Source organism: Sceloporus undulatus, chromosome 4 (genome assembly GCF_019175285.1).
Source record: "Sceloporus undulatus isolate JIND9_A2432 ecotype Alabama chromosome 4, SceUnd_v1.1, whole genome shotgun sequence".
NCBI classification, from domain to species: Eukaryota; Metazoa; Chordata; class Lepidosauria; order Squamata; family Phrynosomatidae; genus Sceloporus; species Sceloporus undulatus.
This window is the reverse complement of record NC_056525.1, coordinates 81,351,787-81,363,847: the sequence shown is the minus strand read 5'-3', so window position 1 is coordinate 81,363,847 and position 12,061 is coordinate 81,351,787.

Here is a 12,061-nt window from a genome sequence, read left to right as displayed (position 1 = left end):
GACCTCCAAACCGTGACAAATGTAAGATAACATTTTCAAATGTAGGACACATTTTTTAAAATGGAGGACACGCCAAAAAAAAAATGGTGGTTTTTAAAAAAATGTAAATATAAATACATGTTTCTTAGGCATGATCAAAATGGAGGACATTTGGGCATTATTCCTAGACAGATGGCAGAAATGTACTTCCCTTTCTGGCCAAACCACCCGCCTCTCCATTCCTTCATCATCACTATCATTTTTAAAACTAGGCAGACCTGTTAGCATTAAAAGCACCAAAAATACACAAAAAAGACACCTTGAGAGGGAAATAAACCTTTGGAAATGGGCACCCCCCTCCTCCTCCTCCTCCTCTTCTTCTTACTTCTTCCTCCTCCTCCTCCTCCCCCCTTCTTCCTCTTACTTCTTCTTCCTCCTCCTCTTCCTCCTCCCCCCTTCTTCCTCTTACTTCCTCCTCCTCCTCCTCCTCCCCCTTCTTCCTCTTACTTCTTCCTCCTCCTCTTCCTCATCCTCCTCCCCTTCTTCCTCATACTTCTTCCTTCTCCTCTTCTTCTTCTTCCTCCTCCTCCTCCTCTGTCTCTTCTTCTTCCTCCTTGGCGCCATGTGCAAAGAAAGGGCGCTTTTCCCACCTAGAGGCTCAGTCCTCCTCCTCTGAGGCTGGCCAATGGCGGGCTGGGGCTGGAAACCACCCTGCCCCTGCCCTTCTGCCATTGGCCAGCCAGCCTGAAGGGGACGAGAACTCCATATGGCCCTGTGCGCGTGCGTGCGCACAAGTGGGGCAAGCGCGAGCTGGCGCCAGCAGCAGCCCCGCAGAAGTTCTGCGGGCGGCGCGGCCGCACAGAGGAGGAGGAGGTAGGTGGGTTGAGTGCTGCGCGCGTGCACATAGAACAAAAGGGGGAGGAGGAAGAGGGTGGGCTGCGCAGCTGCGCGGCCGTGCAAAAACAGGGAGGTGGGGGAAGAGGAGGTGGATGGCTGCTGCGGGAGCGCACGGAAGCGTAGGAGGAGGAGGAGTGCCGCCCGGCCCGCAGCAGCCAAATCCAGGCCCCAACCCGTGAATTGGTGGAACTGGACCAGGACTGGGCCAGTTCCGCCAAAACTGGGACAGTCCCGCCTGCAGGCGGGTTATGGCAACCTTAAGTAGATACCAAGTGTGCACTGTATACTGTTTTTTAATGACTCTGCTTGAATCTGTAAAGATTGGATGCAGATCATTTTTAAAGGTTTTCAGTGCAGTCCTGTGCTTGTTTACATAGAAATAGCTGCTGCTGAATTCAGTGGAACTTGATTTCAGGTAAATATGCATAATACTGCAGCTTCATCATCAAAGATACAGTACTTCATTAGGGCACATCAGGGCAGAATTTTTATATTTTCAATTTTTTTTTTTTTGCCTGAAACTACTTTGTAACCAAAATATTCTGTGGATGGCATTCACTCTCAACCTCACATTCATTTCACAATGTCAGTGAATAACATTAGATCTGCCTAATGTTTATTTATGAGATATCAAGAGTAATTATGCAGAAAGATTATGTATTACCAGAAGCTATATATTACTTTAACATCCATGTGACAGTATGGTGTCCAGCTTTCATACTCTTCAAACAGCCATTCTGATTCATAATCTTTGGTTCTGATCCAGTATGCCTGACTGGATTTCAAATTAAGAGTGAAAAGCAGATTTCATTCTAGTCAAAAGGCTCATGACTTACCAGGGTCCCATGTTTCAGAATCTTTAATTTGTATGGTATGATTTTTTTTATGTGCGGTAGCTTCAAAGCCTAGTCACCCATCTTCACTCTCAGCTGGTGCCAAGGCTTTCTGACTCAGCACAGAAGTGTTAGTATGTATGTTGTGCTGTGCATTGTCAGTGTACGAACAACCCAGAAGCAAGAGGAGGACATTTGGGGGGAAATGTTGGGTGCATGCACTTGTGCCATTTGGAGAGGCAGGAAGTGGAGAGCTAGTGTTGCAGCTCATGAACCTCCCTATTATATAAACCCTGACAGTAGCAGTGTACAGGATCTGGGGGAAATATATTCCTCAGGATTGGCTGTAACCCTTCCACAAGCCTGAGCAGATGTGGAAAAACTTCACTTGTCATGTGTGCTGTAAGGAAGACTACATGGGGGGGGGACATTAATGGCTGCTAAAGTCCAAAGCTCTGAGCCTAAAGGAAAGCCATTCATTTATAAAAGCTACACTAGGGATGTTAAGCAATTAACACAGCTGTAAATTTGCATTCTTCAAACAACAAATGGGGAGGAAAAGTCTTAAAGACCTATTTTGGAATGAAAGACATACTAGTTAACTTCAGTTTCTCATACTAAGAAGGTTGCCTAATAATGGTGGCAAAACAGACTCAAATGACAAGTGGGAAACTGCAGCAATCAGATCTCTTGAAATATGTTAAGTTAATTTACAACTATACTATGAAGCTTTAAAGACAGAATGAATGGCTTGAATTAAACTATAGTTGGCCCTCCTTATCCATGATTTTTTTATCCATGGATTCAAGCATCCATGGTTTGAAAATATTCAAAAAATATATAAATTCTAAAAAGCAAACCTTGATTTTGCCATTTTATATAAGGGACCACCATTTTATTTGCCATTATATTTAATGGGACTTGAGAATCCACGAATTTTGGTATTCTCCACCTTGAGTCCTTACATTGGGAGAAAGGCAGGATATAATAAAATAAAATATATGCATTGAGTGTCCTGGAACCAAATCCCAGCAGATACCAAGGGTCCATTGTACTTGAAAATTCTCTCAGACCTCACAGAGAATGACATGGCTTGTACAGTAAATGACGTTTCCAAAATGGGGGTCAAGAAACAGAAGACCATTAACAACCAATCCTCAGTCACACAGAAATACAACTAAAGATGGAAGACCTGGAGGATCAGTTGCCGTTGGAACCTGAGGGTTTGCAGGCTCCCTGAATCAGAAAGCAAACCAAATACATTTAGCCTTATAACTGAATGGTTTAAAGACCTTCTTCCTCATTTAAATATTTCTGGAAATGATTTTGATAGAGTCCATAGATCATCAAGATACCTCAATCAATAAAACTATAGAGAAATCATACTGAGATTTGGTAGGTATCTACCAAAAGAAGCAGTTCGTGCAGAGTTCTATAAAATAGAAAATATAAAGAATTTCTAGTTATGATTCTGCAAGATGTGAATCCTGCTACTCTCCAAAGATGAAGAGACAAACCCAAAGAAGCCTCTGTTAAGTGTAGTTAGGGCCCCCATTTCACCTCAGGTTTCAGCATGGTGGCAAATTCTTCTCTGCAAGCAGGCCTATAGATGTCGTGGAAATGCTCAGAGAGCTTGGAATAGCCATAGGTGTCTTTACACAAGATGTTCCAGAAACTAATGCCAGCAACAAGATAACAGGTAATAATGGCTGGATCAGGCTTCATACAAGAAACAGGAATGAAATAAAGAATACCAAGGGCTGATCACCAAGAGACATCGCTAAAACTTCAAGCATGAGAGGTGGCCATGACTTGTTTCTATTCTTGCTGAATAACGTTATGTTCAAGGTTTTCTTTTATTTTGCTATATGTTGGAAACTTCATACCTAAACAAGTGTTCAGTCACATACTGTTAAAAGAGTGTATTACATTTGCCCCCAACATTCATTATTTCAATTGCAAAATATATATATCTTTTTTAAAATATATATATATTATTATCTGTCAAATTTTGGCTTGAATTCTGTACAACAGTTTCTATCTATCCTACCCTGCCATTTCTGCCAGTGCAGAATCTTTATAGATGATGTGATAAATAATCCATTTTCACACTACTTTAACTGCCATAGCTCAGGGCTATCGAATATTGGGAATTGTAGTTTGTTGTGGCAGAGAATAGGAGCTGAGGATGTCGTAAGTGAAGAGACTATTCTCAGCCCTTATACCTGAACTCACTGTTTACTGTAGTTCCTTCCTTCCTTCCTTCCTCTCTCTCCTCCTCCTTTTTTAAAAATATAAACATGTGATGGACAGCTTGGAACACACACACACACACACATATGCAGGGGCTTATTTTATTATTTTAAAATAAAAACATATATGTGCTTATTCACAGGCCAGTGTATTTAGCAACAGGGCAAAGAATATTTAAGTGAGTTTAAAATGTAGAACTGCCCAATAATTTTTATTTTATTTTATTTTGTACCTATGGTATTTAGAAAATGGTGTCTTTTTCTTTTATTTGCTTTGGAGATTATTACATGCAGCTTTTAAACCACAATTAGACTCAGAAAAAATGGCTTTGGCAATACTTCTCACATTATGATGCCTCCAACCCCTATCTGCTCTGCCACTGGTACCTGTTGCTGCTGAATCCCTTTTCATTGACATCAATGACCTCCCAATCATGCTAGTCCCCAGGTGCAAAACATCACTGCCAGGGTAGCTGCGATATTGGCAGTCATGTAGTGCCACAGTCCCCTCCTCTCCCCCTGTCCCCCCTTCCTTTTGCTATTCCCAAGCAGCCCAATTGCCTCCCCCCTCCCTATTTCTTTTCTTTCTTTCTTTTTTAAAACTTGCATCAGAGTAGCAGAGCTTAAGGACTGCATGAAAAATTAAAAATGAATAAACATAAAATTTAAGGCATGCTTGGTAAGGCATAGGCATAGAGCAAAGAGGTGAGGTTAAGAGCGAAATCAGGAAGAGAGCACGATGACAGCAGAAGAGGCAAAAAAAACATTAAGTCCAGGGTCTAAAATGATCTAGGTGCACCAATATATATGTTACAAGGAAACATTCAGCAATTGTGTTGTCCTGTTATGAAGAAGGAGTAACAGAGAAGTCATCTACTTATTTTCTGTAGCTGTAAATGATATAGGAGCCATGCCTGAAATAAAAAAAGTGGTAATCCTCCCTTGTGATATAAGACTTCTCCAGAAGTGACAGCCTTTTATCCTTTAAACCATAGCTTCTTGTAATAATTATAGTTCACATATCAGAGTAACAGTTCCTATTAGAGTGATGGTTTTTCATTAAGTGAGAAATATTTTTCTTGTAGCACAGATATGCTATGTGTCAATTAAGATGACGTGACCACTGCCCTCTGTAATGCATGGAGACAGAGTCAAACCTACCCTATTAGTGAGCCTAATAGCATCACTCTGGGTCAGTAGTGGAGCAATGAGCACTGTTTAAAGAGTCTGTGTGCCCAAGCTGTATAATGACTTTCAAGGCATTTCAGAGTAAATTTGTGTGATAAAGCAACAACTGGGGATAGCAAACCCCTTCTGAACAAATCTGGCCAAGAAAAGCTCATAACAGGGTTGCTATATGTCAGAAACTACAGTACTTGAAAGCACATAACCATTGTGTTACTGAAGAGGAGAAATATTACAAATTAAATGTTGGCTCATGTAATGGTTCATGCTTGTGCTCATGCTCCGTGGAGGTGTTGAGACAAAGATGAGAATATGTGTTGTGTCACAGGCCAACAGTGTGTAACATATTTTTTGAGTGACAAAAAGAAACAATCTGAGTCACTTCTGAGAAATGGGAAAACAAATAGGTTTGGAGTATTATAGAATTCTAACTGTAATTAATTCCCTTTTTAAAGTAATTCTACAGTCTGGGAAAGACACACATACACAGTGTCTATATAGATTGTTACTTTTGTTGTTGTGTACCTTTGTTCCTGACTTATGGCGATCCTAAGGCAAACCTATCATGGGGTTTTCTTGGCAAGGTTTGTTCAGTGGTGGTTTGCCATTGTCTTCCCCTAAGGTGCTTCTCTTCATTTATTATAATTTGTTTTGGTTTTCAGTTATGAATATAATATAGTAGACATCATTTGTGATCCCCATTGATAGATGATTGAGAATGACAGTGAAGTAAGTATTTTACCTGGCTTCCTTACTTAAGGGATAATTAACTTGACTACAGTGAAAGTAGAGAAAATCATCACAAGTTCTGTCTCCTGCTGACACCTCAGTTTTCTCTTAATAATCATTTTACATCATCTTGAAAACTTCAATGTTTAAATATGGTCTCTTGTAATTTCTATCACAAGAGGGTCAATTTCAGAAGACCTTTTTATATACCATGAAATTTACAGATGAAAACATCTGTAGAGACTTTTCTAGCTCAAAAATATTTATTTGGCTGCATTCACACTGCAGAAATAATCCAGTTTGACACCACTTTAACTGCCTTGGCTCAATGCTGTGGAATTCTGGGAACTGTCATTTTGTGAGACATTTAGTCTTCCCTGTCAGAGAGTGTGGGTGCCACAACAAACTACAATTTCTAGAATTTCATAGCATTGAGCCATGGCAGTTAAAGTGGTGTCAAACTGGCTTATTTCTGCAGTGTCAATGCAGCCTTTGAGACATTATCTTCAGTGGTGAAACATGACAGGTACAATAATTGTTCTTCAGAATATTCATCTGGGTTTTTTTAAAGGGTTAATGATGATTGCTGAGCAGCTATATAGTAAGATGTGTCCCAGTTGCACTGAGTGAACACTTTATTTTTATGATACAATAAGCAATAGTTTGTTTTAACCAGTGTTTGTTGCAACACAAATTGTATGACAGATCATTAAGGAAACCATAGCTTGTCTTCCCTATTACTGGTTTGTTTCCTTTCTCCCTCTTTTTGCAAGTTCCATCAGTTTGGGGAAGTAAGAGAAACAAATCATGGAAAAGACACAGTTGTTGGTTGTGGTCTCTTCCAACTCTATGATTCTATGAAAACATTTTAAATCTAATAACGAACCATGGATTCAGGCCGTGATTTTTGACTGGCCAACAAACACTGACTTGTTAGCAGAACTGTGTTGATATATTACAACACACCACATTTTAGTGAACTAAACCATGGCATGTTATGATGTGTAAACACAGTCTTTCTCTTGAAATGAGGGCTTAATCTCAGTGACAATCCAAATAGATGACTACCTCTGATTGTTTTTGCTTTAGTAGATAGTGTTTTCTTTGTTGACCATGTTCCTTCCATACCTACTTAAAACACAAATATTTCCTAAGATGGTTTGCATACCAGAAGGTGCCTGATAAATATATCAGTGGCCTAAAATCTATGGGCATGTAATACAGAGAAGTTTAATAAGAGATAGTGGCTTAAAAACTGTAAAAATAAACTGAATGCTAATAAGACAGACAGTTTGCAACTTGCTATGTAAAGTTAAAATGTGTGCAGTCAGCTCCCAAGAAGTGCTGAATACTTTTGATGCCTTCCAAAGCTAGAATTGATAGCAGAGGCCAAATTAATCTTTCAATTTCATCATTTTGTCACTTTATAGAAGTGACTGAAAACTGAACAGATAATAGCAGCTATGGCTCACTAATTTTCCCTTCCAATCCATCTTTGTTTGGCTGACTGTGCAATGCTGTTGTCTCCAAATGGAGTAAAATGAACTCAGTGTAAATAAGAGACTTTTTCAAATCTCAGGTGGAATAGAGGGCTGGCTGACACCTAAAATGCTAGGAATATTAAACACACACACACACACACACACACACACACACACACACACACGAATCAACTGAAGTATTGTAAAGACAGCAAGGGATCTATAAACCAACTTTAAAAAGAAAATGTTCTTAGCCATTTTGGGAGTTGTCATGTAGAACAAGACTGCAATACTTTTTTGCCTGTGTAAATAGAGATTCTGCAAGCTGATGGGAAAAAAAACACATGCAGGTTTATTATCTCCTGTGCTGTTTTAAAACTGCTTTGCAAATGTATTGCCATATGCCGTTGAAGAATGTAATCTTTTCAGAGCTAGAACATTAAAAAGCCTTTAAATTAGTAGGTGTGCTCTCATTTAACTTATTTCTGAAAGCAAAAGAACTTATTTCAAGAAGATAATGGCAGGAAATTTTAAGCCTTTTTGAGGCAGAACGTTTCTTGTGAAATAGCTGTTCTCAATTTTTAAAAAGGCAACACGGCTTGCAAAAATCTTTATGGTCTTGTGAGCAAATGTGGGGTTGTGCAACAAAACAAAATGTTGCAGCTGATACATTAGAAGAGACAGTACTACCTGATGTGAATCAGATGGAAAATATGAACTGTGTGATCTAAACAGGCATGTTAACTATACATATACAGGGTAAACTAGGGTCTTTTTGGTATATAAAATCCCTCCTCCATCTGGACCAAATCTGAAAGGAAATGGATGACTGAGAGCCTTATCACATGAGAAAAGAAAGCCAAAAACAGAGTGGTAGAGTAGCTGCTTTTTCCATGGGTCTCTGCAAAACGTCATAGCACTTATGTTCTCTTCCTGAGGGAAATAGTAATAAAAGTGTGTCTTTTTTTGCACTGGAAAAATCCATTCGATAAAAGGCACACTTTTCCTCCGAAAGAGAACAGAAATGCTACAATGGTATCCTACTTTCCTACTCCATTTCAGCTTTCTTTTCTCATGTGATAAGGCTCTGAGAGAGAGAGAGAGAGAGAGGGATTCCTGCACATCTATACCATTGCAAAAAAATGAACACTGGAGTATGGTAGTCCTTCATTTTCCCCCACAGACAAGAATGGAGGCTGCTTCTGATGTTTAGGCAACTGCGCCATTGCTCTCCAGGTTTATCACTATTTTTGTTCACTTGCCTTTCACTTTTTCAACTGTCCTTTACCGCTGTTTTGAAAAACATGGCGATACTAATCTGCAGAAACCTCAGTGAGTATAAATATACTGCTGGTGGTGTTTCACCAGGAGGAAGCTCCCAAACAGAACATTTCAGGGTAGAGGTAGCTTTGGCTCCAAGATGGTCCCACTCTGTTTTTCTGTCAGGCTCCATGCTAGCTGTTATCTCTTGAATTTACAGCACTTGTTCATTTATTGTAGACTACACTGCTGCAATATGGTTTCATTTCAGGGTTTTAATTCTTGTTGTTATAGTGGGTTTTTTAAAAAAATTGATTTTTGGGCAGTTTTGTGACACTAAAGTCATTGTTGAATAAAGTACTTCGGATTTTGTGCACAGGTCTTGTGGGATGGCTATATAGGGAATATATTGCTCTGCTAAGTGCCCCATTATGACAGTGGTGGCTATTGACTCTGAATACTTACAGGGCAATGAATCCACTCCAGCCCCAGGTCACCCAGTTAGTTGTCACAAATTCAGTCCCACAGCTGAGGCCCCTTTCACATTATATAAATTATAGCACATTGACACCACTATAATTGCCTTGGCTGCATCTTGTGTGATATTGAGATTGTAGTTTAGTGTAAAGAACTAGAGTTCTTTGGCAAAGAAATTTTTTAAAAAATGCCCCAAACTACAAATCCCTGCATTCTGCACAAAGAGCCATGACAACGTGGCACTAAAGTGCTATAATTTTATTGAGTGAAACAGACAAAAGTAGTTCTCCATGTTACGCAGACAAATGTTTTTTGTTGCTGCATGCCTTCAAGTTGTTTCTGACTTATGGTGACCCTATCGTGGGACTTTCTTGGCATGTTTCTCCAGAGGGGGTTTGCCATTACCATTCTCTGTGCCTGAGAGACTGTGACTCACCCAAGGTCACCCAGTGGGTTTACATGGCCAAGTCAGGATTTGAACCCTAGTCTCCAGAGTCATAGTCCAGTGCTCAAACCACTACACCACGCTGTCTCTCTTAGACAAATGTACTCCATGCAAAAATATTGGCTCTGTTTTTCCAAAGTAAAATGTAAATGCTAGTAGTGAAGTGTATGCATTCTGTGATTAGCAAGAATTTTCAACATTTGAGAACATATAGGAGATGCCAATCCAGGAATATATTTAAAAGTTACATTTTAAAATTACACTTTTCCCATCTTTGTAAAGATCTTTCAGTGCTCCACTGTAATGCTAACCATAGAATTACAGGTGAAGTGATGCTCATTAAACAGTTTGATATATTCTGGCTCCCTCTGCTGGATTTGGAGGGAGGTGTTTAACAAAAATGTCTTCCAAAATCAGTCTGAAAGGGTAGTTGCTGTGTGCCTTCAAGTTGTTTCCAATTTATGGCAACCGAAAGATGAATTTATCAATGGGTGGTTGTTGTTTTTTGCCCAAGAGATGTTCATAGGAGAGTTTGTCTTTGCCTCCCTCTGAGGCTGAGAGAGTATGACTTGCTCAAAGTCACCCAGTGGGTTTCCATGACTGAGTGAGAATAAACATAATTACAATAAGTTCTGTTTTTATTCCCTGAAGCTATGTAGTGAGTTATAAAAAGGTTTAAAAGTTAGCTGGTTCTGTTCATCTGTTAATTAATTAACTGATTAAATTTAAACCAGACTGCATGCTTCCAAAACCTTAATAGAGGTGACTATTTAAGTGGCTATGTAAGATTACTAAGTAATAAGCAAAATCTGGATGAAAATGAAATCTGTCATGTGTTAGTTTAACTTCTTTATTACAGAGGAAACAACATAGCTTCAAAAATAAGCCACTGTGAACTTTACTCATGCTACTAAATAACAATAAATTGATGAATCAACGGAATTAAAAGGATGAAACTTGTAACCTGAAGGCCTGGAATTTACTACTAGTATACAGAGCCAGCGTTGTGTGGTGGTTTAGGCACAGAACTACGGTTATGGAAACCCACTGATAGACCTTGGGCAACTCACATTCTCTCAGCCTCAGAGGAAGGCAAAGGCAAACCCACTCTGAATAAATCTTGCCAAGAAAACCCCGTGATAGGGTTGCCATATGTCAGAAATGACTTGAAAACACAGAGCAACAACAACACAACAAATTGTCCTGAAATTCCTGAAAATATAACATTACATAAGCCTGTTACAGACGGGCATAAAGTACGTCCTGGGGACGTACTAGGGTTAGGGAAAGTGCGTGCCTTACGCACGCACCTAACCCTAGTACGTCCCCAGGACATACAAACTGGCGGCGCCCGTTCCACACGGGGGCCGCCATTACGACGTCACGAACGTGCCACCTCCAAACGGGGTGGCGTGGACGTGATGTCTTTGCACCGCATGAGGGCGTATAGAGCGCCCTTTCCGCGGTGCTAGAAGGAGCTCCAAAACGGAGCTCCTTCCGCGATTTGCGTCGCTGGCGCAGCCTTTAGACAGCTGCACCAGCGACACAAGGGAGAAAGGGGCCGAGTGGCCCCTTTCTCCTCCTCCCCGCCGCTGTCGAGTGTCCTTGGGGCATGAAGCCCCAAGGACACCCCTTTCCAGGCCGCGGGGAAGCGGCCTTTTTCCACTTCCCCACGGCCTGGAAAGCGGCGGATCGGGGCCCCAGAGGCCGCCGTTCTGGCAGCTGAGGCCCCGATCCGGCAGGGAAAGGCGCGCCTACAGGCTGCCCCAAAGGGGCTGTCTGTAATTAGCCATAATTACCTTATTAGAACTGGCCATTAATTAAACTGGTAACGCAAACATACTGTCACTAAGGCGCATTCCGGACGGGCCCTATGGGGCGCCATCATTACGTGCAAGTGGCGGCGCTTCCTGACGCGCCTTGCCCCTCGCGCATAACGAGTACGTCAAAATGGCGGTGCTGCATACAGATGGGCGCCGCCATTTTGACGTCACGGACGCGCAGCTTCTGGACGTCGCACGCCAGAAGTGGTGCCGCGAGTGCGCACCTTACGCCTTGCAGCGCCTCTTCCGGGGTGCAGGAAGAAGCGCCATTTTGGCGCTTCTTTCTTGCTGTGCCTGGGAACCACGCGGTTTGGCTGCTGCAGTTCCCGGACGCAGCAACCGGCAGCGGCGCGAGACTGCCCGTTTTGGGCGGTCTGTAATGCGCCTAAGTAAGCAAATTGTGTTTTTAGTAACAGTTCTGTGAACAGCTAGTGATAATTGGTTTATTATGATTATGATTATTATATTTATTTGTATCCTGCTCTTTTCCCAGAACTCGAACTCAAAGCAGCTTCACAATATTAAAAAAACAATACAATTGAAAACACAAAAGAGGTGCAATAAAAAGAAATTAAATTATTACAATGTTAAAATAGATAGCTATTAAAAGAATAAAATACATTTTTAAAAGATAAAGCTGTGTAAAACATTTAAAAATGAAACCTCTGAAGCCAGTTCTTTACAACCATTCCATTTTAAA